At 44.4% G+C, this 5,519-nt stretch overlaps 1 pseudogene; it reads right to left on the reverse strand.

Annotated features, from left to right (window-relative positions):
• Window positions 1–1,615: 1,615 nt before the first annotated feature.
• Window positions 1,616–1,759, reverse strand: LOC118716796 (annotated as a pseudogene).
• Between the last annotated feature and the right edge of the window lie 3,760 nt (window positions 1,760–5,519).

Raw genomic sequence — 5,519 nt, forward strand, 5'->3', positions numbered from 1 at the left:
CAGAGGAGTCTGATCCGGCCCGCCAGGTTTTTTGGGCAGTGAGCGCAGCCGAGGTGTTACAGTAGGAATTAGTAGTTCATATAGTCCGACCCTCCAGCTCTCTGAGGGACCGTGATCTGGCCCCCACTTTAAAAAGTTTGAGGACCCCTGGTAGAAAGTCAAATGTGTGGACTGATTTGTCTATTTTCCTCTGAAGAATCAACTGATGCAAGTATCATTTTTTTATTCCCACTTAAATATACAAAATCGGAAACCCAGAGAGGTTAGATTCTTGCCTGATGTTATAGAAGTAATTTGTGTGAAGCCAAAACCCGAGTTCTTCACATTCTGGCTGAGGTCTTCATCCACCACCACACCACACCGCAGGCGAAGCACAGCCGCCAGAGGAAGTGCTGCTGTTTTCCTGAGAAGGACACATACACACACACACACACACACACACACACACACACACACGCACGCAAAGGCTTGATGAGCTGGTCAGGAGGCATCACCATCATCTCGACAAGACCCGTAGGCAGTGAGTATAGTTTTCTGTGCTCTTTACTCCTTGAGGACCCCCTCACCTATTTGGAGTGAGGGTTCAGAAGTCTTTTTGTAAAACAAACAAAACGCGGGTCTTATCTTTTCTGTTAGCTTTATTGAACACACTTCCATTTTCGAAAGCACAATCCGAACACAGAATAACTTAGAAATTCTTTTCACAAAGAAACGAATACCTTTTAGAGCCGCTGTAAATAAATGTTTCTCCATTTGTTTTCAAGGTTTTGGAAACCAGTACAATACTTTTTTATTTATATTTATTGTTATTGAATGTATTGGGGTAGCGTTGGTTAGAAAAATTGTACAGGTTTCCAGTGTACAATTCTTAACAGATATTGTATTGTGTGTTCACCACCCAAAGTCAAATCTCTTCCTGTCGTCAGTTAGCCTTCCTTTACTTCTCCTACCGGCCCCACTGCCTTTCGCTCTGGTAATCACCATGCTGCTGTCTATGTCTGTGAGGTTCGTTTAGTTTTGTTTTCCCTTAATCCCTCCACCTTTTTCACCCAACCCTCCCCAGCGCCCCTCTCCTGGCAGCTATCAGTCAGCTCTCTTTATCTGTGAGTCTGTTTCCATTTTGTTCATTAGGTTATACACATAAATGAAATCATATGGTATCTGTCTTTTTTGGACTGGTTTATTCAGGTACATTCATGCTGTTGCAAAAATGTAAGATTTCCCTCTTTTTTGTGGCCGAGTAGTATTCCACTGGGAAACCATACCACAGCTTTTTTATCCATTCAGCTACTGATGGGCCCTTGGGCTGCTTCCAAGCCTTTGCTAGTGTACATAACTTTACAATTAATGTGGGGGTGCGTGTATTCTTTGGAATTAGTGTTTTAGGGTTCTTTGCATAAATTTCCTAATGTGGAATCGGGTCATAAGGCAGTTCCATTTTTTATTTTTTGAAGTGATTCCATACTGTTTTCCGCAGTGGCTGCACCAATCTGCATTCCCACCAACAGTGCACCAGGGTTCCCTTTTCTACACATCCTTGCCAATACTTGTTGTTTTATTGATAATAATCATTGTGGTCTGTGTGTTGTCTTTTTTTGTTTGTTTGTTTTTGTTTTTATGTGCCCCAGGCATGAAATAACTCTAGCCACCAACACAGGCATCAAGCTAGAATAAAGTAAGGACTGTACATCTGTTTTGCCCTGACTGATAGGAGAGCAACACCACCAATCAGGTGTCTCCTTGCCCTTTGCCAGGGAGTTCATTGTGGTTTTAATTTGCATTTCTCTGATGACTAGTGACACTGAACACCTTTTCACATGTCTGTTGGCCCTCTGTATGTCCTCTTTGGAGGAATGTACATTCAGGTCCTTTGCACATTTTTTAATTGGGCTGTTTGTTGGGTGTTAAGTTGTATAAGTTCTTTATAAATTTTGATTATTAACTTATCAGTTGTCTCAGTGGTAGGTATGTTCTCCCATTTAGTGGTTGTCTTTTCATTTTGTTGATGGTTTCTTTTTCTGTGAAAACACCTTTTAGTTTGATGTACTCCTATTTAATTTCTATTTTGTTTCCGTTGTCCAAACAGATATATCAGGAAAAAATATTGCTATGAGAAATATCAGTGATTTTACTGCCTATGTTTTCTTCTAGGATTTTTTACTTATGAGTCTTGCATCTAAATCTTTAATACATTTTGAGTTTTTTCTTGTGTATGGTGTAAGAAAGTGGTCTAGTTTCATTTTTTTGCACATATCTGTCCATTTTTCCCAACACCATTTTTTGAATAGACTGCCTTTACTCCATTATATATTCCTACCTCCTTTGTCAAATATTAACTGGCCATAAAAGTCTGGGTTTATTTCTGGGTTTTCTATTGTGGTTCATTGACTTACATATCTGTTTTTGTGTCAGTACCATGCTGTTTTGATTACTGTAAACTTGTAGGATGGTCTATTTTCAGGTAGTGTGATTCCTTTAACTTTGTTCTTCTTTCTCAAGATTTGTGTGACTATTTGGGGTCTTTTGTGGTTGCATATAATTTTATGGAATATATGTTTCAGTTCCATGAAATATGCCATTGGTATCTTGATAGAATTGTGTTGAATCTATAGATTTCTTTCAGTAGCATGGACATTTTAATGACATTAATTCTTCCTATCCATAAAGACAATATATGCTTCCATTTACTTGTATCTTCTACAATTTCTTTCTTTTTAAAATATATTTCTATTGATTTCAGAGAGGAAGGGAGAGAAAAAGACAGAAACATCAATGTTGAGAGAGAGTTATTGATCAGATGCTTCCCCCAGGCCCCCCTACTGGGAATAGAACTCTAGCATATGCCCTGACCAGGAATTGAACCTTGACCTCCTCATTCATATGTTGATGCTCAACTGCTGAGCCACACTGGTCCAGCTCTTCTTCAATTTCTTTCTTCAGTGTCTTATAATTCTCTCAGTGCAGGTCTTTTACATCCTTGGTTAAAATTATCCCTAAGTATTTTTATATGTAATTGTAAATGGTATTGTTTTCTCAGTTTCCCTTTCTGATCATTATTGGTCAACAAAAATGCAACTGATTTCTGGATTTTTATTTTGTATCCTGCTACTTTACTGAATTCAGTTATCAGTTTTAGTAGTTTGTTGGTGGAATCTTTAGGGTTCTCTACATACAGTGTCATGTCATTTTCACATATGATGGTCTGTGTGTTGAAATCACATGTATGTGGTCTCACAGGAGGGATCGGGTCCACATGTCTCACATGAGAGGACCCCTGGGTCCTTATCTCTGAACACACAGAGACCCCTGCACCCACTTGCGCAGCTGCTCTGCTTCCCTCCTCCACATGGACCAGGATTGGTGGAACCCATGCCATCTCCATGGACATTAGGGATTTTACTAATTCCAGGCTATTTCACAAGTGCTCTGACTGATAGTCTCAAAACTCCATCTCTGAACAACTGTGCAAGGATTTCTGTGAGTCACCCCTAGGGGGAGCACTGGCCGGTGCAGGTGTGCCCTGTGGGACTTGGGCAGGTGCTGCACACTGTTCTCTCAGACACTGGCCTTTCCCCTCCTCCCTAGGGGACCTGCGGATCCTCTGCTGCCTCACTTTGTCCCCAGGGTGGTCACCACCAGCCCAGAGGCCTGCCAGTCTGAGGTGACAGTGCTCTCCCCGCAGTGTCCACAGTGGGTGTGTCCCCATCAGGGAGGTGGGCCCTCTCTGACATGGAGAGGCCTGTGCACTGCCTCATTGGAGGTGCATGTGTCTGCCCTTTGTCCCGCTAGAAAAGTCCTTTCCAGAGTTCTCTGCACCACAGGGAGGTTACACCTTTCTCTGGCCTTGGCTTGTAAGGAATGCTTTGCAGCTTGAGGTTTCTCTTCCCAGATTTCTGCATTTTTCTTGTTTTTTGCTTTGGGCACAGGAAGAGCCTGCCTCTGCCTCACTGGCTTCTGGCCCTGGGGCCACACTGAGCACAGAGCCTCTATCCCAGGATTACCCACACACTTACTAAAAGGGCTTCTTTTTTGTTTATTTATTTTTTTAAATCTGATCTCCAATCTATGTGGGCTTTCCCTTTCAGATAACAAAAATGCTATTTCAGATAAACACAAACAAAAATATGTGACAAGCACAAAAAGGCACTAAGATTCCATGTGTAGGGAATTTCCAGAACAGGTAAGAGAGGAGACAGAAAGCAGGCCAGGGGTCTCCAGGGGCAGGAGGAGTGCGGAGTGAGTACTGTTGGTGCAGTGCTTCCCTTTGGGAAGATGGAACATCCTGCAACTAGACGGCGGTGATGCTCTCCCAGCATCGTGAGTGTCCTTCAGGCTCAGGAATGACACCATTTAAAATACAAATAATAATTTGTATTTATTTATGGAGTTGAATCTCCCCAAGGGAGAAACAAAGCATAGAATAAGGAAGAAGAAGAAGAAGAAGAAGAAGAAGAAGAAGAAGAAGAAGAAGAAGAAGAAGAAGAAGAAGAAGAAGAAAAAGAAGAAGAAGAAGAAGAAGAAAAAGAAGAAGAAGAAGAAGAAGAGAGAGAGACCCTAAAATACTACAAAGAATAAAATTTAAAGGTCAATGAGAGGCAGTAGCTCTCGGCCAGCAGCTCTGGAGCTGGCCCTGCTGGGGTTTAAGGAGGCAGCTCCTCCTCTGAGGCAGGACCCTGGGCAGGTTCCAGGGAGGGCTCCTCCTCCAGGGGGGTTGGGGCCTCAGTCTGGTCTGCAGGTACCTCCCAGGCCGGCCCCTGCTCCACAGCTGCCTCCAGAGATGCTGATGGAGGTGGCAGGACCTCTGGAGGTGCCCACGCCTCCAGCTCTTCATCCGACTCCTCATCAGACGCCTCTGTCTGGACTTCAGGTGTTTCTGCAGAAGCCTCCTCTGCCTCCTGTTCCGGTGCTGGGTTGTGAGAGGAGAAGAGATCACCCACATGCCTGCATTTCCTTGTGCGCCCTTTACTTCCCTCCATTCCCTAGGACAGAACACAGGCCAGAGCCTTCCAGAGAAGCCACAGCCCAGGACCCACCACAGGACGCCCTCCTCACTGAGAATCCAGTAGGTGAGTGGTCTCAGGCTGGGCTTTGGCCCTGGCCAGTCTCTGGGGGTGCTCTCGGTGTGGCTGCCACTGAGGCCTCCTCATAATCTCTCATGCACCTCCCCCCCATCCTTTGTATTCCCACCTTCTTACCCTTGTGCTCTGCCTCTTCGGGCACCAGGTAATCTGGTCCAGTATAAATACCATGGGCATTTGGCCTCAGGTCGTTAAATGCTGGGAACTTCCTGGAGAGCTTGGGCAACTCCAGAAGGGGCTTGAAAATTGGATCCAGGATGGAGCTTAAAACTCTGTTTTGATTCGAGGTTGGAGGATTCCAGGACCTGGTTGGCTTCTTAGTAGAAGGCAATCTCCAGCCACGCGAGGGCCCTGGCTCTCCAGAACCACAGCTGGCGAAATGCACTTTGGGCCTTTGCTGGCCCTCGGTACTATGACCCAGCTGCCCCTCAGAGGTGAAGG

The sequence above is a fragment of the Pipistrellus kuhlii genome, unplaced genomic scaffold, assembly GCF_014108245.1.
Source record: "Pipistrellus kuhlii isolate mPipKuh1 unplaced genomic scaffold, mPipKuh1.p scaffold_m20_p_12, whole genome shotgun sequence".
In the NCBI taxonomy this organism is placed as follows: Eukaryota; Metazoa; Chordata; class Mammalia; order Chiroptera; family Vespertilionidae; genus Pipistrellus; species Pipistrellus kuhlii.